Source organism: Canis aureus, chromosome 37 (genome assembly GCF_053574225.1).
Source record: "Canis aureus isolate CA01 chromosome 37, VMU_Caureus_v.1.0, whole genome shotgun sequence".
In the NCBI taxonomy this organism is placed as follows: domain Eukaryota; kingdom Metazoa; phylum Chordata; class Mammalia; order Carnivora; family Canidae; genus Canis; species Canis aureus.
Genome location: NC_135647.1, coordinates 2,933,038 through 2,955,904, shown reverse-complemented (window position 1 = coordinate 2,955,904; position 22,867 = coordinate 2,933,038). Strand labels below are relative to the sequence as shown.

Genomic DNA, 22,867 nt, shown 5'->3' with positions numbered 1-22,867 from the left:
TTTAAACCCAATCTCAGCCACTGTACTTGTTCCAAAGGCCCTTAACTTTTGAGCTTAAGTGCCCAGTCTACGGAGCACTAAATTTCGCCCCCACTTTTGGCCCATCTTTAAAAAATACTATTTCGGTTTAACTTCTGTCACTTGCAAGAGACTGTCTGACAAATCAAAGCCACAACTAACTCTGCCCACGGAAAGTTCCACCTACCATGTGCTAGCATAACAGAAAATTAATGCATTCTGCCCTTAATTTTTGCCCCTCCTTTTTTGTAGCAACAATACTGATGTCTTTGCTCTTAATCCTTGTGTTTCATTCAAAGAGAGATGAAAATCACAGTTGAAGACACAGGAATCCGAGGCATTGAATCCATTCAAAAGCATTAAGTAAATGGGTGAAACAGAAGTACTCATGCAGATTCTGAAGCTATGCTCGATATTCCTAAAAAGAGTATTGAGTATGAAGGAAAAAAGAAAGTACTCTTGCTTTTGTCTCCAAATTAGAATGCTGAGGTGGTTGAACGAAGAGGAAGGAAAATACAGAAAATTTAAGAGAAACACTTATTTTTTAGTACGTGGCGTTATGTCTAAAAAACCCCATGAATGTACCTTAATTAAAAAATACCTTATTTCTAAAAAAAAAAAAATCTAAGCATCACCTGAGCTTCCAGTGAATTGTAATCCCTGGTCACAGATCACCAAAATGAAAGTAATGATAAAGAAAATGTTTGAAATATTGCAAAAATTACCAAAATGTGACACAGAGACACAAAAAGACAAAAATGGTGCAATAGGCTTGCTCCACAAAGAACCGGTTGCCACAATTCTTCAATTTATAAAAGACATAGTATTTGTGAAGTGCAACAAAGTGAAGCACATTAAAATAATGTGTATGTGCATGTGAAACCTAACTGAAAAAAAAAAAACCTTTAAACACTCCTAAAAGACTCAAAAGTAGACTTGAATAAGTAAGATGGAGAGAATGACATAACATCCGAAAGAAGCCAAATTCAGTTTATTCTTATTTAACTAGATGAAAAGAAAGTTTACAGAGGAAACACAAGGCAGATGGCCCTTAAATGGGAAAAAAAGTTCATTTATAATCAAAATAAAGGGCAAATTAAAACTATACAGGAATATCCATTTTTGTCTATTAGGTGAAAAATCCTACGACTCACCCAGTTGACAATGCTGAGGAGAAATGGGCACACTAACACATTGCTGATGAGTGTAAAACAATTTAATATATGTGGTAATATATTGTGGTATCTCTCTCTCTGTCTCTCATGAATAAATAAATAAAATCTTTTTTTTTTAAGATTTATTTATTTATTCAGAGAGAGCGAAAGAGAGCCAGAGACACAGGCAGAGAGAGAAGCAGGCTCCATGCAGGGAGCCCGACGTGGGACTCGATCCTGGGTCTCCAGGATCACATCCCGGACTGCAGGTGGCGCTAAACCGCTGCGCCACCGGGGCTGCCCAATAAATAAAATCTTAAAAAAAATAAAAGTCACAGGATATAGAACTCTGTCCCTGTATTCTAGATATGACATCACCACCACAATCTGCCGAGAATGTTTCCCACTTCCGGGTCCCCAAAGCACAAGGATCAGGCCCCTCTGTTCTTATTCTGAAGCAGAATGACCACCTCAATACGATCACACCAAAACCAGAATGGAAGACACCATAAGGGACAAGATGATCAAGAAAGGAAATATTTCACCTGGCTTAATCCCTAATGAATCAAGACATTGGTCCAAGACTCTGACACCCTTACCCTGAATTTTCACCCTTTACACCTCTCAGCTTGTAAGCCATCAGGCAGTTCACAGCTTTTGAGTGTGAACTCCCTGCTCTCCTGGGTGGCACTACACCAATCAATAAATAGCTTGTCTTCCTTCACTGCAAAAGCTTCATGTCAGTTTTTATTGGCCTGCTGCGTACCAGGTGGATGAATTCTCATCTGGTTGGAATACAGTCTTCTTGTGCTGGTAGAGAAAGAGCTCCATGATATATTGTGAAGTGAAGAGAGAAAGAAAGAAAAATTGTGTATCGAGTGCTACTTTTGTTTAAAAAAGAGGGAAATGTGAACCATGTTAATGTTTCACAGGGTAAAATAAAATCTAAAGGAAAATAAGCAAATTCTGAAATGGAAAACAAAATGAAATGAGTAAGACTAATTGTCAATTGTGTAACACAGTCAACAGAGTAGATTATTTCTAATGACTTTTGAATACAGTTCTCTGATGATACATTTTTGATCAGATGCCTTCTATTTCTGTTGGAAACTTTTTTTTAAATCCCAGGTTTTGGATACCGATTGAAAAATATAGTAACCTCTGTGGAGTTCTGTGAGCTAGTATTACTCTAATTAAAATTTGACAAAAGTAGCACAGGAAAACTTGAAATCAATCGCAATTACTAGAGTTCACGCAGAAGTCCTGAACAGAATAATATAAAAATGAACCAAGTGCTACTTTTAAGGAAAAATAAACTGTGGAAGTATACGAGTTAGCCTTGGAGTGCCAATATACTTAAGGACTTAAAATGCCATCCATCCATTCATTAATTGAGGCTTACTGAGCATGCCCATGTGCTAGATACTGCTCCTGGCCCTGAGAAATTTGTGGCAGACTAGACAATCTTTTAGGGAGCTTTATGGATAGGAAAGTGAATAAATGAACCTGATAATTTCAGGAAATCATAAGAGCTTAAAGAAAGCTGTTGCTATAGCAGATTATATATATATAAATGTTTGAGAACTACCAAGTTGAGTTGAGAGCCTGTTCCGACTAGAGGCAGGGAGGGTGAGAAAAGTTCTCCAAGGACAAGACTATTTGAGCCAGGCCTGGATGAGGGAGCCACTAAATGCCCTGTAAAGAAAAGGGTGAGATCCAGTGAGGGAGACAGAAGAGCATCATCAAAGGCATTGAGGTGTCCTAATCCCTATAAGTTGTCACCACAACACTGGTTGTGCCAGAGCTGGCTCCAGTGAGTGCAAACCTGCTTATAAGGCCCAATCATTACATTTCAGGAAATTTGCAGGTTGGTTTATCCAATGACACCATTATTAAAAAGTTAAATTACATAAAATTGCAATTAAAGAAATTTATAATGGGTGAAAATACTCACCACTTCCCAGTTATTTGCCAACATTTACTATTATCTCTGCTTCTAAAGCTATTTTCACCAATTCTATCTGAATGATAGAGTGCCATTTAATGGCATGCTGTTGCATATCTCTTTCCAACTCTGATTCCAGTAGCTAGTAGCTAGAAATCAGCCTTGTAGCATTTTTTACACCATGGGAATCAATGAATGCTATAAATCAGGACTTTACTTACTGTTTTGTTGACTATCCAACTACAAGATTTTGTTGATTATCTAGAACATCTTGGAGACAGCATGGATTAAACCTAAGAGTGGGATGTATCATAGCTATTATACTATATATAGCTCAAAATATTTTAAAAATATTCTTCCGGGGGGGCCTGGGTGGCTCAGTGTTTGGCATCTGCCTTTGGCTTAGGGCGAGGGCCTGGAGTACTGGGATCAAGTCCCACATTGGGCTCCCCTCGAGGCGCCTGCTTCTCCCTCTGCCTATGTCTCTGCCTCTCTCTGTGTGTCTCTCATGAACAAATAAATTAAATATTAAGAAAAAAAATTCTTCCAGTATTCAAAAACTATCTGACTCAGGAAGCTCATGTCATTGACATCTGAGTAATATTCTGACATACATTTTTCTGATTTGGTGAAATTTTTAAAAAAGAAATAAAAGAAAACATCCAACATTTATGTCAGCACTAAACTCATTGATCAGTGGTGTGAGTGACTTCTGTGATGAAGTGGATAGTAGTCAAGCAATTATTTGTATTTTGATTTTGTGACACTCTTGTTAGCAATAAAATTATAAAAATGGATAGTAGACTTTGCAAGAAATAGCAACTCATTTGAAGTTATATATCTAACCTGAAAATCAAGGAAGCATTTTAGCTTAAAATTTATTTTTAAAACTATATAAAGTAGTATTTAATAGACATTTTTTCATCAACCTTCAAGCAGTATCATGACTTTTATTAACACATATATATATATGTGTGGGGCACTTATTTTTCTCGTAAAGCCAGTCATTAAATATTTACCAGCACATCCCTGTCTAAAATATGAAAGGAAACCTCATTTAAAAATGGAGTCTGGAAGCCAGAAGGAGGAACTCTCATGTCTAGCTTTTCTGCTCTGTTGCATTCCCAAAACGAAGAAGCATATTTTACTACACCAGCAGGAGAAAGGAAGACTTTCTCTTCGCCCAGCAACAAGCTCAGCCAATAAGAAAAGACCACAACTCAGCGAATGAAAAACTATCACCACCCTGAACTCTCACTTTCCTCCAATGGGCTTTCCTTTAAAGCAGCCCCTTTCAGCCTCCTCCTTTTCTCTACCCAGTAATGTTCCTCTCCTTTGATCTCTGGACTTGCCTATGGTTTGCCACAGTTTGTGTGTCCCAAACTACAATTCCTCTCTATTCCCAAATTAACCCATTTTTCTGGTAAAACAGGTGGCTGTTTTACTATTAAAATTGACAAAACCATACATTTGAGAGTGGCCCCTAAATGAAATGCACAGTGACAGAACAAGGAGAGGCAAAAGAATACTTTTAACACTCACTTGTTCTTTGGCTTCAAATCGTAATTTGTTTCCTGAGAGGAGGGAAGAACTCCTTCTCCCTGCACTAAAGAAAATAGATTGGAAATAAAGTCTGCTCATTATTCCCATTATAGACTTTTCTAAATTGAAGGCTTTTCCTAGGCTCCAAATCCTTTTATCTCAGACCTATGGAATAACAATAATTTAAGTAGTGAAAACAGATGATATGGCCCCTTTCCAAAAAGGACTGACTCAGTGCTCACAATACTCTGGTCTTACAGTAGAAAAATCTTAAAGACCGAAATGCATGGGCACCATTGATGTAGGAATGATTTTGGGGCAGATGGGGCTAGGCAGGGAAAGATAAGGGAAAGGCCCAGAGTCAGGCTCCTACCCATCCCAAGAAAACAGAGATTAAGACCTTAAAAACAGAAAAAAATAAACCTAGCTCCCTAGCTCCAAAATGTTAGGGAGTATCCCCTTTTAATGGCTACTAAGTCATCACAAAAATCCCAGAAGTAGAGAAATGTTATAGAGGAGATATTAACCTGAGAGAATGGAAAACCTTGTTTATGCTCATGATATTTGCAGAAACATCTTGTTTATTATGATAGTTAAAAGTCCACCATGTTTGTTCTAAATATCCACCCTGATATTGATAAGAAATTTGCCAAGTTCCCTGGTCAGTTTCCAATAAAAGACAGACCATAAAAGCCCTCAGTGGCAACCCTGCTGGGGATCCCTCTCACTTCTGAGAGCTTTCTCTATATTTCTGCTTAATAAGCTTCTAGCATTTTGCTCACTCTCGGTTGTCCACGAGATTCATTCTTTGACTCTGTGAGACAAGGACCAAGCTCTCCTGCGTCACCATGGGAGCATTTATAGGTTTTTCTCCTTAGAGCTCCTCCTTTGTTTGAGAAACTGTCTCTCCCATATCCATTCCAGTTAACAAATCCTTAGAGTCTTTCTAGAAACAGTGCCATTGCACAAGATTGCTTCAGAAGAGCTGAAAGACATGCCTGGAAATAAATTCACATGTTTGACTAAAAGACAGAGGGGAGTACTCATGAGCATATTTTGCAATCCTAAAAATAAGTAGAATTAATTGTAATCAACCTGGTGAATTCGAGTGTTTATCACATCTGTAAATAATAAATTCAACAAGAAGATGCATCAGATCTTATCAAAGGAACTGTGTGATTCAGAGGCATTATAAACAAAGAAGACATAGTTAATCACAGCTTGTATTTTGCAAACTTAGATCTTTTGACAACACTTTAGTTTCTGATGATGTTTAAGTAGTTTATCTGCAGCTGGAGGCCTTGAGGACTGCCTCACATGATTCCGGTTCTGCCCCAGAACACAAAGATGATTCAATACTGGTACATCCATAAAAGTGATTGACCAAATTAGTAAGTCAATATTGCTACAGCACTATATTCATAACAATGGTTACTAAAAATACATCTGAAAATGCTCACTATAGGTACTTTAAACACTCTTAATAAACTGAGGATAATGGGATAAATATTAACAATTATTACTGAATGGATTAAAAAAGTCATATGTTCAATAGTGAAATAATAGTTTTATTGTCATTAATGTCAAGAACCTGTGAAAAACAGTTCTTGTCACCACCTTATGTCTTTGTTGTGGAATATTAGACAAAATGATTAAGTATGGCATTTAACCATGGCCAACGCTAAGACAATCATACTCTCCCATGATTTAACTGTATACCTAGTGTGGTAGTCAGCTTCTGAGATGGCAACGCTCCTTTGGCAATCAGGTTATAATAGATAATGCAGCTTCTTTTAGTCAGAAAGCATCAGAACATAGCAAATGTCTGATTCTCAGCAGCACTGCCAATATAAAGAGATACTTTCATTTATCACAACTTTTATTTTATATACTCACAGTACTCTAAAAACAATCCTTGATTTGAATGACAAAGGCATCCCAAAGTAGTCCACTGAGAATTATCACCAACAGAGGAACTCCTGATGCCCATGGCTGCAGAGGATGAGAGTAGGAAGTGACCTACCTTGGCACCTCCGGCAGGTAGGGAGAACAGCCCACCCAATGGGGTCTTGAACAGCACTGGCCATGTTTTTTGGTTAGGGCATTTGTGGAGCTATCCTAGGGTAAGAGAGCAAAATACAGTTGTTTTTGGCATCATGATAACAACACAGTGTTTGAGAAAGAAAAATAAATATGTAGCCCATAGTGGCTGGGTGGGGAAACCTTATTTTAGGGCTTTTCTTTCAATGATGTAAGGACCTGGGCTTACATGGTGATGGGATTAGCAAGCAATGGAAGGAAGCATGTAAACTTTTAGTCTTAGCTCAATTGCCTCATGGCAGAGTACCCCACAAGGTGGTACAGGGAAGCCTGTTGCTGGGAATTAGACAGTTGCTATGTTCTGATGCTTTCTGACTAAAAGAAACTGTATTATCTATTACATCCTGATCACCAAAGGAGCATCACTGTCTTAGAAGCTGATTACCACACTAGGTGAGGTAGTACATGACCAGTACTGCCTTACCTCCAAGGCTGTATCATTTCTCCAAGTATATTCTAGTCAGGAGTAACCTTTCAAGGAATTTAGTATATATTAACATGGGGAAATATATAATAGGGGACTTATAATGCCTAACCATAATACTTCCTTTCAATTCATCACCAATAGTATTGAGAACCTAGAGCTGGTCCTTATTCCCATTTTATTCATTATTCTTCACCATAAAAATTAATTTTGCTCTGGCCTATGGCTCTTGAGACAGCAGTCAAGAGAATTATAGGACTGTTTTGTTCTGGGTAAATATTAGAACGTAACGTTATCTTGTAATTTTGATATATTGGTCATCAAGTCTGAGAGAGAATCTTATATTTAAATGGTCTCAGATTTACGTAAATAAAATGTACTTTCTTCCTATTGGAAAAAAAAGTAAAAGATAAGTGATTTGAAGAGAAGCCAAAGCAGAGAAAAAGCAAAACCCTACAAGTGGTTAAGAGGTATAATGAAATCACAGGTGACTAGTGTGATTACAGTTTACTACACTTGGTCCTACAGCTACAGTGAATATAAAATCACATAATATATGCCAAATTTCTGATATTTTTCCTTAATGAGATTTTATTTTTTGCTCTTTCAAAAAGAATCAATTTCATTAAAAATTTAAAATTTTTACTTAAAATACAGTTACATGACAATAGTTTCTCTGACATAATCTCATTTGAGAGGGCAGTGACTAGGGAGCAGAATGGTCGGGGCAAGAGTGATATCTAAGACCAGCAGGTACAAAACTTCTCAATTCTTTCAGAACTAACATTTGGGAAACCTCCATACTGTTTTCCAGAGTGGCTGCACCAGTCGCATTTCCACCAACAGTGTTAGAGTTAAAAACAGAACTACCCCACCATCCAGAAATTGCACTACTAGGTATTTACCCAAAGAAAGTAAAATACTAATTTGAAGAGATACATGCCCCCTGAGGCCTATAGCAACATTATTGACAATAGCCAAATTATGTAAAGAGCCCAAATGTCCATTGACTGATGAATGGATAAAGAAGATGTGATAGATATAGATAATGGAATATTACTCAGCCATCAAAAAGAATGAAATCTTTCCGTTTGCAACAACATGTATGGAAGCTAGAGAGTATAATGCTAAGCAAAATAAGTTAGAGAAAGACAAATACCGTGTGATTTCACTCACATGTGGAATTTTAGAAACAAAACAAATGAGCATAGAGAAAAAAAAGAGGGGGCAAATGAAGAAACAGACTCTTAACTCTAGAGAACAAACTAATGGTTACCAGAGGGGAAGTGGGAAGGGGATGGGTGAGATAGGTGATGGGGATAAAGGAGTAAGTGCACCAGCTGTTATATGGAAGTGTTTAATCACTATATTGCATGTAGGTTAACTAACTGGAATTTCAATAAAAACTTGAAAAAAGTTTCTATATTTGGTAGAAGAATATTCATAAATTTTGGAGTTGTTTTACTTTAACATTGTTTCTGAAAGTGTTTGCTCATTGTTTTTCACATGAATGCTACAGTCCCTCAGAATACCCTACTTATCTTCACAAGTCATTTTATATCTTGAGTTGCACACAAATAAATCACTTATTTCATTGCCTTCCAAAACAATGTCATGAAGTCTGCTGTTCAATGAAGGGGGGCTATATTTTTGGATATGACTTTAATATTGACTTGATAAATTAGTCTATTTTTTTCCAGAAAACAAATTGTATATATATGTATAATGTATGAAATTTACATGGAGATTTCAAGTAGTAAACCAAAAAATTATATTTAACCTAAAAATTCATGATCAAATATCTCCTTCCCAGTCCTCTTATTCACTTTTTATATGTTATTTTATTAACTATTTATTGTTAAATTTTAAAAACATAAATTAAAAAACCATAGATTTTAACAGGGCTTTTGCTTTCAAATCAAATGTAACATTTGTAAAAAAAAAAAAAAACAACCAAAAAACCAAGACCCAAAATTTGCTCAAAGGGCATCTGTGCCTAGTTATTACTTATTTCACTGAAAAAAGCACTTAGTAAAACAAGACTAGTAGTATTCATAACATATGGGCCAAATATATTCTCAACCTGAAGTCCAATATGATGTTTGATGACAAAATATCATACTGTTTCCAGGAGAGATGGGCTGCAACACTAAATCTTTATATCACCATCACTATTTGATGACATTTTGTGATTTATTTAGAAATATTAATCAAGGAATTCTCTAGGTAGTTTACTTATTGCACAGTATATAAACATCTAAAAACAAAACAAAACAAAAATGACCATTTTAGCAAAGCAGTCAAAGACATTTCTATGAGAAAACAAACACAAAATACTCTTTTTTAACTATGAGGCTATGAGATAAAACAATGGAATCCACATACCCAACAAATTATCACATTTACCCAAAAGTTATGGAGATTTGGGGCACGTATAACAAAAATGTGTAGTAATGGGAAAAGTCTACAGCTTCTTAAGAAGATTAACCTAAGATTAGAAGAAATGACATCATTTGATAGCTAAGAATGATCACTTATGAAAGTCACTTGTTCTTTGAAGTAGGTGTTCTCTCTCCCTTTCTGTGTGTATGTGTATGTATTTCTGTGTGTATGTATCTGTGTGTGTGTGTGTGTGTGTGTGTGTGTGTTAGCTGTGGGGGGTTTTCCCTTCACAAAAAAGGTAGAAAAATTATGGAAAATATGAAAAGAAAATGGAATCACAGATGAATTACACAAAAACATATTTCATTTTTATTTATGTAGAAACATAATAGTATAGTCAACTTAATGAGGAACATGCTCAAAATTGGTCAATGCTGATCAATGTATTTCCTGCCTTAAAGATTAGATATCCACTCTGGGACTCTGGGATAACAGGAAATAATGAGCAAACTATGATCCAAATGGTTCAATATTCAATAATACAAAAAAAGACAAGTCTACAGCTATATCAGTCCATCCAGTCAGGAGAGAGAAACCACAAAGTGAACTGAATGAGCAAAGTTTAATATGAAGAATTATTAACTCAACAGCCTGGAGAAAGGAGAAGATGGCTAGTGAGAAAGAAGAGAACTCTAAGTCACAGAGCTTCGAGGAGCAGAGGAAAAGGCCCACTGCCACCCTTCAGGCTGAAAGGAAGTACTAGGGATGGAGATCCAGACCTCACCAGTGATGGGGCATGTGGAGCTCAGTGGACTGCAAAGAAGCTTCTGGAGCGTTGTACCTGCAGGACTGGCTGGAAATCCAGGCTCTGGGGTGTGAGGGAATGCTCCTCACTGGGAAGGGTCTGCTCGTGGCCTGCAGGCAGCTGTGCCCTGAGGGAGCCAGTTCAGAAGACAGGCAGCTACAGAGGTTCCACACCTCTCTGCAGAAGCCCAAGGTGGTCCTGGAGCTTGGGGAGCGGGCGTGGGCAGCCACACCCACTAAGCAAATGCTTCTCCTCCATAATGTCTCTCCAGTGTCCTTGTCTGATGCGGCTTCTGTGCCAGCTGACAAAGGTCTAACATTTAAGAAGGGCCAAGTCCATTCCCCAGAGCAGGCCAATGGTAACTGCAGCTGAAAGCAATAGAATCAATGACTGGTAGGGCTGGCTGGCCTCTCTGAGGAAAAATGTGAAGCTTCAGAGAGTTCCTGACAGCATCCCCAGGGGTCCCTATCTCCAATTCTTGCCACTGTGGCTCAGAAGGACCTGAGGAGGTGAGACAGGCAGTTCTACCCCAAGGCTTCTTTGTTGTTATTGTCCTGTCATCTTCCTGAGGTTGCACAGAGCTGAATATTAATTCAGTAGCTCAACGAAGCCAGAGGGAAATAGGCTTTTTCTATTTTTCTATTCTACTCCTGTGTAGAATACATGATGGTTCACAGATACTTAGCGGCCTTCCTTGGAGGAAGGATTGTACTTCTCTGCCATATGCTGTCCACCTGGATCATGTGACTTGCCTTGATCAATGTAATTTGAGCAGAAATAACAGGTTTAATTTCCAGCTGTACATTTTTCCACGTACTCTCTTTCTTCTGCCACCAGACTGGCAATATTTCAGATGGAGGCTGCCCATCAGCCTGGCCTCAGCATGAAGATAATGTGGAACAGAGATGCTGCCAGTCTGTGCTACACATGTAACATGGAGAATGAAATAAGACATCATGGACGAAGGTTCCACTTGTTAGCACAGCATAACTGCACCTCTCCTAACCAACACGGAATTTAGTGCAGAGCGTAGCCTAGGATGATTGAAAACAAAAACACGCATAACCAGTTTTTGGCATTGGCTTCAGGGATGGGATGGGGAAAAAGAAACTGTTATTAAGGTTTAATAGGACAGTTGTCCCTAATTTGCACTCGTGAAACATTTAGAAATTTTCTCTTATGATAATTTACAGGCAATTTCCCTATCAAGCCTATTATTTCTGGTGAAGTTTTTGGCAAAACAAATGCAAACTATGTGATTTGCTCCTGACTACGTTTGACAGAATTACAAAGAGGACAATCTGAAAAGCCATCAGCCAGTTTGCAAATGGGAATGAAAGAAACTGAGGGAGAAACTAAAAATTCTCAACTGCAACACTGAAAAGGTAAAATAGAGAAATTATTTAGGTAAGAAAGTCCTTTTTAAGCTTGGCCTTCTGCAACTACCAAATCAAGGTGTGACCATTTCAAAAAAATCCCTCAGTGGACCAAGATAATGTCCTGTAAATAACTTTAGTTGGCAAAATGGCCCAAGAAAACGAAACTAAGGTGATGGCTTTCCTATTGAAGTGTAATAGTGTAATATCCAAAATCGGGAGGTAGGAGGAGAAGAGAGGGTTAAAAGAAGGGGGGAGGGAAGGAGAGATTACATTGAGAATCACATGTCAAGAGGAGTTATGGGTATGGCTGTTGGCATGTGTAACTGATAAGTTTTGGAATACAGGTGAGGTTTGGGGGGATGAAGTCTGGGGCCAACAAGCAAGGAAGAATTCTTGAGACATCATAAAACCAATGGTGGTTTTATGAAAGCACAGGGACAGGACCTGCAGGCAGGAAGAGCTGCTGCCCCAAGTTTGTGAGGGGTGGCTGATTATATACCTTGGAGTTGGGGGAGGAAGAGAGGTTTTCTTTATTTTATTTTATTTTTATTTAAATTCGATTTGTCAACATATAGTATAACACCCAGTGCTCATCCCATCAAGTGCCCTCCTCAGTGCCTGTCACTCAGTTACCCCAACACCCCCCACCCTCACCCCCACCTCCCCTTCCACAGCCCTTTGTTTGTTTCCCAGAGTTAGGAGTCTCTCATGGTTTGTCTCCCTCTCTAATTTTTCCCACTCAGTTCCCCTCCGAAAAGAGAGGTTTTCAAGAGGCTCTTTTGTATGCTTAAGAGGACCTACAAGATACTGGGGTCCTTGTCATTGTCAAATTAAGGTTGTTTTTCCCTCTAGTAAAGCATTAACATTAAGATAGTTGGGAGTTTCCTTTTGGAAGTTAGGTTATTGATAAGAATGCTTTTTTTCTTGTAAATCACTAAAACATTTTGTAAACTGAGGGAGACTCATGTCTATAGGACTATAAACTCTATAAATTACCAATTTGTTCTTCCTTTCCCTTAGCTTTAGGGCAGCCAGGAGTGCCTGAGGAATTTCACACACATCCCACCTAGGTGGGGTGGGTCGTTTATGGGGTGTAAGCTTCTGCTTTGTCCTCATCTAGCCTTCTGTTCCCTCATCAGAACCAAATATACAAGAAAACTGATTAACATTCTGAGTGATAGAATATCAAAGAGCTACCAATCTGGATAAAAAAGGCTTTAAAGGGGCTGTGAGTGATCATAGGTTAAAGTGTCACTTGAGGATCACTCATTTTTTTATTGTCAGAGGTGGGCCAAGAAATCTGCTCAGTCTATAAGGACTCTTCAAATATGGCCAAAGAGGATGACAGAAAAGGATGAACCAACCAGAGGGTAAAGCCAAGAGCCATGAAGAAAGATGTTTTGGGGGTACTGCTGTACCTCCCAGGTACAGAAGGATCATTAGGGACTATGTGCCATCTCTTGAAATAGCTACCTACGTGATTTCAGATTTCTTTGAACTAGCTACTACTGTGTGTTCACTCTGTTTGCAGTTGCCTTACCCATGTTCTAGCTTAGACAGTGGGTAGGTGTAGAGCAGAAGACATCTCGTTAATCTATGGGTTTCTGGAACAAGAAGCCACATTCTGATGGATGAGATAATATCAGAAGAATCTTGAACATCGGGGCAGCCCGGGTGGCTCAGTGGTTTAGCACCGCCTTCGGCCCAGGTTGTGATCCTGGGGACCTGGAATCAAGTCTCACGTCGGGCACCCTGCATAGAGCCTGCTTCTCCCTCTGCCTGTGTCTCTGCCTCTCTCTCTGTGTGTCTCTCATGAATAAATAAATGAAATTTAAAAAAAAAAAAAGAATCTTGAGCATCAGGCCTGGCTGTCTGGTTAAATGAGACTTTTGAGTAGGCTGTCTTAGGAAGGAAGAAAGTATATTTTGTGTGCAGAAAGGAGAGTTCACTGAACACAGTTTAACAGAAGCCTGGACTGTGATAGGCTGTATTAGTTTTCAAAAATATTCCCTGGCCTTCCTTTGGAAAGGATTATATTTCTCTACCTTGGTTCTCCTGGGCTTGGCCACATGACTTGCTTTGTCCCATGAAATGTGAGTCGAACTGACATCCAGGCAAAACCTGTAAAACTTTTTTTAAGCCAGCACCCAGTTCACCATGATTTATTTTTAGTTCTGCCAGAGACCAGCCATGTTCCAGATAAAACCTCGTTCATAAAACTGAGTCCTAGAGTCAGGAAAACATGATGCACAGCTACAGCCAGCATACAATGGACATGAATCACCAACATCACATAAACTTTTGTTGTTATAAGTAACTGAGATTTTGGGGCCATTTCTTACCTCATCCCAATCCTGACTGATAAAATCTATCAGTTTGTTGGCTTTATCCATATTCTTGCTATCTTATGGTCTTCCCACAGTGCTACACTTTCAGACCTTACACCTACAGTCAAGACAGAGAAAAAGGAAAAAAAGACAAGGCATAGGCCTACTTTTTTTAATTGGTCAACAGCCAGAAATGTGTAATTCCAAGGAAAGCACAAAAATGAGGTTTTTGTTTTTATAGCCATTAATGGTAGAGAAATCTAGGACATAGAAATTTAGAAACTTTACCTATGGTTTGTAATTTTTATAGTTTATTACAAGTAAAATAGCGTAAGTAAAATTCTTTGCTCAAATCTGGTCTTCTTCTCTAACCTGTCTGCTACTATTCACTTTTCAGTGTTCTCAACTAACTGTTCCATGCATCCATCCTACCCAGGTTACAAATTTGCATTCATGTTTTTTGAACCTATTTCTTTAGATTTTTGTTTGGAGTTGCATTCTTCAACCTTTTTTCCCCTCTTAATAATCTTCTGGGATTACTATCCAAACATCATATTAGAGGTTTCTTGGAAAAAATATTTTCAAGTGTTTTACTTTTTATTTTTATTTATTTATTTTTAAGATTTTTATTTATTTATTCATGAGAGACACAGAAAGAGAGAGGCAGAGACACAGACAGAAGGAGGAGAAGCAGGCCCCATGCAGGGAACTCAACTTGATCCTGGGACTCCAGGGCCAAAGGCAGGAGCTAAACCGCTGAGCCACCTGGGCTGCCCCATGTTTTACTTTTTAAATAACATCATGAGACATTTGAAATCAACTTGGGGATTTGGGCATTTTGGTAGAACTGTAAGTGTAAAGGCCCCAAGGCAGGAACGACTTTCAGGGGGAGGCAAAGGGAGAGTGGATGGAGTAGAGTCAGCAGGGAGCAGGGCCAAGTTGTGAAGTCTGGAAGCACCTTAAAGAGATGAAATTTGGTCCATTTTGTCCATTTTGTCCTAATTTCACTGAGAAGGCTTTGGAAGACTTTAAACCAGTAAGTAGTGGATTTACATATTTATGTAAATTATAATATATGTATTTACATTTTCAACATTCTACTGTGGGGAGATGAGCTGAAAGAGAGAGGACAAACAGTGGAGCCGGTAAGAGTCTACTTTATTTACCCCAGGGGCAGGTGATTGCATTAGGAATGGAGGAAATGAAAAGCAATGGGACTTGGGAAAAGGTCTGAAGGCAGAGCTGATAGAACATGCTGGTGGATTCAACACTCACTGAGGGAAAGACTAATTAGCAGACTAATTAATGAAGACTCCAAGGTTTGGGGCAATATTAACTGGTGAAATGGTGATGCCATCAGCCAAGATGGGGAGCCTGGGACAAGGGTAGTAATGGAGGGGGTTTAGGAGTCCTTCATGTGAAGACTGAGATGCCCCCTGGATACTCAAGGAAAGATGAGGGTGGCTGAAAGGCTGAAGAGCTGAAGTTCTGGCTCAGGAAGAAGTCAGAGGAAGAGCAGGTAAAGAAAAGAGACTGTAGGCTCACCTTGGGAGTGAGTCTGAATAAGGAAGAAATTCAAGGCCACAGTCCTGGGCATACCAACATGAGAAGTTACAGAAAACATGAGGACCTGCTAAAGGGATTCAGAAGGAGGACCCAATAAGGCATGAGGAAAATCAGGCCTGAATCATGGGTGACTATCAAGTGAAACAATCCAGGGAAGGAATGAGTGACAGAAAGCTGTCAGCCTTACCAGATAAAGCCTTGGAACTGGCCACCGGATTTACCAGAATGGGAGTCATTGATGGCTTTGCCAAGGGCCTTCTTGTCTCAAGTAGGCTCAAGAAAGAACTGGAGCCAAGGGGATGGAACACAAGTATATGTGAGTCTTCTGAAATGTTCTGTTACGGAAGGGAGCAGAATCACAGGTTGTGAATTTTCCCAGAAAGCTCAATGGTCTTTGTCCAATAGCTATCATCAGAAAACCACAAAAGTCATTTGAGTCAACCAAAATGGATATTAAGTCTTTGCCCTGTGAAGAACCTACTTCTACTAAATGGTCCTGGTGGAGACAGGACTCAAAGGGGACATGACATACCCTACCCTAATGAGGAACATAGTGAACAGCATTGCAAACAGGGGATATGGGGTATCCGGATCCTACAAGCAGGAACACTGATTCTAGTGGGGAGATTAGGCAAGATGAAAAGTGACCTCAGTTGGCCATGGAACCTGAGGAAGGTCTAATGAGCTTGGTCTACCAGTCAATTAATAAAAGTTACAAATTAAACCACTCACCCAAAACAATCTTCCCATTAAGTAACATAAAGGCTAAAGGTTTTGAGGTAATCATTTACCTCCTGGAGCAATACAGGGCAATGCAGAAAATTCTGAAAAGCTTAAGGGAATCTACTGGAAAGGAATAAGGACCTCGCACTCTAACTCCCTCAGATTAGCTTTCAATCTTTCCCCTTAATATTCTGCTTTTGAGATGATGGAAATTGGTCTTTCTCTCATTTGCTCTCTTGGGATGGAGGTTGTGGGGTAGGGAAAATAATTCTTCTTTCCTAAGATAATTCTGAAAAGTAAAGGAGGATATCACCTTATTCTAAAAGAAACAAAAGCCCCAGAACTCCAGAGAATAAAACTTCGGGGAATAAATTCATCCAAAAGAACAGTTTCAGAGCCGGAGTCCGAATTATCTGAAGCATGTGGAGGTGAACCAGCAATTTTAAACTATGCTTTTAAGGGTTAACATCACCCAAATATTGGGACCAGACTAGATACCTTTAGTTTAAGATTCTTTATTGGGCTTATTTTTGTGGGATGTAATAATAATAATAATAATAATAATAATAATAATAATAATAAAGCACTGACCACATCTGTGGTGAGACAATGAATACAAAAGCTGAATTCTGGGGCAAAGGAAGATTTTTATCAGGGCTAAAAGATCAAATTAACCAAAACAGATGAGACCTCTCCAGTGAATTTATGCATGGGGAAAAGCAAAACAAAATGCAATCCTGTGACTTTGGGAAGTAGTTACTGGGTGAAGAGTTTGGGGCAAAGGATTTTGATTTTGGAGTTATGAATATGAGCCGCCAGCTGCTTCCTATATGGAGGAAATGTTCAGTGCTGAGACCAGATATAAAAACATGGGAGCTACTAATAGCTCAGCAAGGGAACCTTATAGAAGAGTCTCACTCCAGGGTGAACTAGTGAAGAGCAGAAGAGCAAGACAAGGGTTAATGCAAAGGGAATAAACACAGAATCAGTCTTGGCCAGGGAGTAGGACAGTAAATTGATAGAATGACTCATTCAATATCCTTGCAGGTTTGTTCCTCATTTACTTAGTCTGTAAGTAAATAGATAAAAATGAGGACTTTCAAATTTATATTTCTACCTGAGCCCCCTTGTCTCAAGCTACAGATTCATAGACACAATGCTTACCCGACCATCTTCCCTTCTGGGTCTAACAGTCATCTCAACACCAACTGCAGAATGAAACTCCCAGTTTTCTTCTGGAAACCTGCTTCCCTCCCACTTGCTTTCCCATCTCTGTGGAGTATAACACCATTTAGTCATTTGTACAAGCCATAAATCTAGAAGTCTCCAATAATCTCTCCCATTCTCTCATCCCCTACCCACCTCATTAGCAATTCTTATTGGCTTTCACTCCAAAACAGATCCTCAGTCTGGTCTGCATTCCCTTCTATATATTTGACCAGCATTACCAGATTAATGTATCTTAATTTTAAAACCAGAACTTGGGACAATGTAGATGAGAGCTGTCATTGTCTCAATGTGATTTTTTTCTTTTCATAATTTTCCATTCACTTATAAATACATAAATTACATAAGGTAATGTTATGCAGATGTATGTTTTACTTATTTTATTACCTTGGTACTTACTGTTCTACAACTTGCTTTTTTCTCTTTGTTAGATTTTTATTTTAATTCCAATTAGTTAACACACAGGGTTGTGTTAGTTTCAGGTGTACATTATAGTGATTCATCACTTTTATACAACACCCATTTTCATCACAAGTGCCCTCCTTAAGGCCCATCCCCTACCCATATCCCCTCTGGTGAATATCCTGTGTTCTCTAGAATTAAAAGTCTGTTTCTTTCTCTCTCTCTGTTTTCCCTTTGTTTGCTTGTTTTGCTTCTTAAATTCCACATACAAATGAAATCATATGGTATTTCTCTTTCTCTGACTTATTTTACTTAACATTATATTCTCTAGCTCTATCCATTGTTACAAATGCAGGATTTCATTCTTTTTATGGCTGAGTAATATTTCATTGATGGACAGGGGGCTGCTTCCATATCTTGGCTCTTGTAAATAATGCTGCTATAAACATAGAGGTGCATGCATCCCTTTGAATTTACAACTTGCTTTTTTCACTTAATATGTCCTTTAAATCTTCAATACGTAGAAAGATTTTATTAGTTCTTTTTGATGACTATATAATATTCCAAAAATATATGTACTTTACTTTATTTAACTACTCAAACATTAATGGCTGCTAGTTAGCTGCTAATTTTTCACTTTTACAAATATTGCTACAAGGATTATCTTGGGACAAGCGTTTGTGTGCCTGTGCATGTTATTCCCTGGCAGATGCCATGAAGCAGCAGTACCAAGTGGAAAGATGCCCTGACTCCCCAAACAATAGCTTATTTCCCCCACATTTTTGTCTAACCTCGGGATAAGTCTTTTAAATATTTATGGAAGCATACAGGTAAGAAATAATAAGATCTTGTTCTTCTAATATCCATGTCTTTGATAGTAAGGCAGGGTGCATTTTGCCATGTCTATTCTTCATCTGTGTTTCTGTATTGTATTGTACTGATAGTTCCTACTCTTCACCTACTTTCTTATACTGTCTTTAAAAAAATTATTATTATCTTGAAGGTTAAAAAAACACTGCTTTCTTATCTGATATCATAATGTATTTACTTTCTATCCCTCCACCCCCGCCAGTGACCTTTTATGGTATCTATCGTTACAGATAAGTTTCATGTATTTTGTATCCCGGAGGACCCTTATGATATGTCTAGGTATAGCTTTAACTTAATTTCTCTGGCTTCAGACTCACTGTGATTCCTGACTCTGAGAAATATTGTTTCACTTATTCTGGAAAAGTCCTTTTATTTCTTAAAGCATTAGCTCTCCTTGTTTCTATTCATTTTCTTTTCCCAAAAGTCATATTCAACATATACCAGACATTTTCACTCTATTTTCCAAGTCCCCTAACTTTGCTACCATAAGTCATTATCACTCTGAGCTTTACTCTGTATAATTTACTTAGTCTGTAAAACTTATTCTGTATAAATTACTTTATTCTGTGTAATTCTGTTGCAGCTTCTATTGTAATTATTCAGTCATTAGCTAGTTGTCTAATGACTAATGACTTAGTTTCTAATTTCAATGCCTAAATTTGCCTTTTGTATTTCAAGTAGTGACTTTTTTAAAGATTTTATTTATTTATTTATTCATGAAAGACACACAGAGAGAGAGGCAGAGACACAGGCAGAGGGAGAAGCAGGCTCCATGCAGGGAGCCCGATGTGGGATTCGATCCCCGGACTCCAGGATCACGCCCTTGGCCAAAAGCAGGTGCTAAACCACAGAGCTACCCAGGGATTCCCACAAGTAGTGTCTTTCTTAAATTTGCTTGTTCTTTTGGGTATCTTCTTACATTTTAGAGTCTAGCCTTTATTTCTTCTATTATTTTAAGCATGCTTATATAAGGCATTTATCAGTTTATCCTACTCTTGGAAGTTCTCAGAAAGTTGATCCTGCTACGTGTTGAGTCTGAGGACTTGCCTTGGATGGTTGCTTCTGTGAGTGTTTATAATTTTGGATCTGGAAGTCATATGAAGTGGAGCTTCATCTTCAGTAATTTTATGTGATCTGTGTTAAGGAAATTGGCTTGGGCCCAGTTCTTAGTTCAGTTTTTCACCTGAGAGAGAGTTCTCAGACAATGAAAATAGTGTGAACTGCCACCCCCAGGAGAGGCTCTTTCTTTGCAAATCAGAGCTCAGGATGATGTAAACTATCACTGTTTCCCAGTTGCAATGGACAGAGGAAACTCAGTTTTGAACCACTTTGAAGGTTCTGGCTCATAATAAGATCTCCATTATAATTGCCTTCTTAGCAGAGGTCTAAGACTTCATCTCTCATTCCCAGAGACCTAGATCTTAAGACCATGCATCACTGAAACTGATGTCTACTTCCCACCCCAGTCTCAAAGTCAACTGAAGTTTGTTCATACTGCAAAATTTTCATTACATCCATGGGGATAACTCTTACTATCTTTGAAGCTATATATTTAAAAAGATGTTTGCCATATTTTATGTGGTATATCTAGATGTTTTATAATACAGTTTTTCAGGTAATTTAAGAAATTGAAATCTTCCAGATGAAATTTCAAAGGAGATTGTCAAGTTTTAACATCCATCCAGTTGATACACGTATCTGTTGAGAGACATAGGAACACGGAACTGGAAAGGATACTACAGTCCATGAAGGCAATCTAGACCAGACCCTTCATTTCAGAGAAGCAGAGACTGAGACTCAGGGTAACTGTGAGTTACTTCCCCGGGCCACACAACTGGCTAGTGATAGAATCTGCACAACAAATGAGGTCTCCTGAACCCTAATTTAGCACTTTCCCCTTCAAATATTTCCCCCTAATTCTTAGAATTGGGGCAGTGTCATGTGTGATAAAGGACACTTGTCACCCTGTATTTGCTTTGGCATTCTTTTATTTCAGTAGGTGAATAGCAGTCTCTGGGAGAAGAGAACCAAAATGCTTATTAGAGCAGACGCCAAGGCAGTGGGAGATACTTCCAGTGATGGTAATCTAAACGTGGCTCAAGCGCGAATCTCTAGGAAAGGTAAAATCATGTACTGGTTACTTTCCTTTCGGTGATATATAGCATGATACTGCCACCTATTGCCAAGAATTCTATATAGCTATAAAGCATTGTTTTATGGAGAATTATTTCACTTCTTGCAGGAAACCTTGAAGGTATAAAGGACAAGTAGATATCAAGACATTATTTATAGATGAATGAAAAAATTCAGAGCAGATGCTAAGTAGAAAATATGGAAACCAGTCTTGGTTTTTCTGATTCTAAGTCTAGGAGCATCCAATTAGATCTCTCTGCTCATAAAGATCCAGACCTGCCTCAAAGAGGATAGGCTTTTCCTTTCTTTTCCATCATAAAAGTCATTTTTCCTCCTCCATGTTGTCTATATTACAACTTAGTGTTTTTCTATAATATATCATAAGAAAACCCGTTGAACACCTTATTTTCCTCTAAACTCTTAATGGTTCATAATTATGTGATTCATTAATTCTCTTACGGATACAGACTTTTCATAAGATAACACCTTTGAAAAGCAGAGCACTGACCAAGGTGGGTCAACACCTTGGTCAACCGCCTATTAAGAAGAGATCATTTTGGGATGCCTTGGTGGCTCAGTGGTTGAAGGTCTGCATTTGGCTTTGGTCATGATCCCAGGGTCCTGGGATTGAGTCCCGAATCGAGCTCTCCACAGGGAGCCTACTTCTCCCTCTGCCTGTCTCTGCCTCTTTCTGTGTCTCTCATGAATGAATAAATAAAATCTTTAAAAAAAAGATCATTTCAAGAATGTAAACACAGTCAAATATTATTCATAAGAATTATAATGAGCCTACATAAACATACTCAATAATCACCACAGCATCTTGAGATGGCTCTATTATTAACCCCATTTTACAGGTGGAAAACTGAGGCTTCAGAGACTCAGTAATTTGCCCAAGAACACACAGCTGTATGTAGAGCAGATCCAGGTGTCTGACTCTATGATTCAAATACATTTCATAAAGCTCATGCATTTATCTCAAAATAATAAGAAACAGGACAGGATAGCTTCATACAATAAAAATGCAAGTCCCACCAACAAACATAAGTCCCAGCAGCACACTTAGTGGTGTGATGCAAGAAACCTGCTCAATGAATTCAGATATGGCAGGAGTGCCTGCTCCCATGGCTCTTATTTAACTGGTTATAGACTGCTAGTGAATAAATTCCCCAAGAGGATGAAATGTTACAAATGACAAGAATAATCATATATTGTTTTCCATTATTAGTACTTAACACCTGTATGTGGGTTTGGTTTTTTGGTCTAAACTCAAAGAAAGGAAATATGAAAATAATAGAGAAAGGACTCAGTTATAGAAACAAAACAAAGTCTCTTAAGAAACTTGTGTGGACTCTAACTGAAGAGAACTAACTGTAAAATTCCAGCTTGGGCCAGAGAAAAAGACATGAATCCATAGGCAGCCCCGTATTCTTGGTTGAGAGAAGTCAACACTGTACACGTGGCAATTGCTCGCAATGTCATTTGCCGTATCTATAGGATATTGATCAAAACTCCAACGTAAATTCATGTGGATGGGGGAGGGGATAGTCTCAAGTGAATGCTGCCAGAGTTAAACCAAAGGTGAGGGTCTGTCATAACAACAGGAGACAGTGCTGGCCATTTTATCTGCATGTGCTTCCTTGTAGGAGCCAGGAAACGGGACAACCACATGCCTTGAGGACAGGATCACATATTTTACCGCTAGAATTTCTCTAGAGGGACAGTTGATGGATCCTTCTACCTGCTACCAAACTAATGTACCTGGACTGAGTCCAGGGCTAACCCCAGGCCCCTCATGGATCACGCAAATTTCGTGCGAGCCCAGATTACAGTATTGAGATGAAGTTGAAATGCTTCTGAAGTCTGATCT

At 38.6% G+C, this 22,867-nt stretch overlaps 1 protein-coding gene across 1 annotated transcript in view; it reads right to left on the bottom strand.

Moving 5' to 3' along the window:
• Positions 1-6,211: 6,211 nt before the first annotated feature.
• SLC17A1 (solute carrier family 17 member 1) overlaps positions 6,212-22,867 on the bottom strand; it is a 77,503-nt gene continuing 60,847 nt past the window's right edge. The window contains exons 13-14 of the transcript XR_013373923.1: positions 6,683-6,777; positions 6,212-6,500 (exon numbers count right to left, since the gene is read on the bottom strand). The gene's annotated coding sequence lies outside the window, so the exon portion shown is untranslated. The remainder of the gene's footprint in view (positions 6,501-6,682; positions 6,778-22,867) is intronic.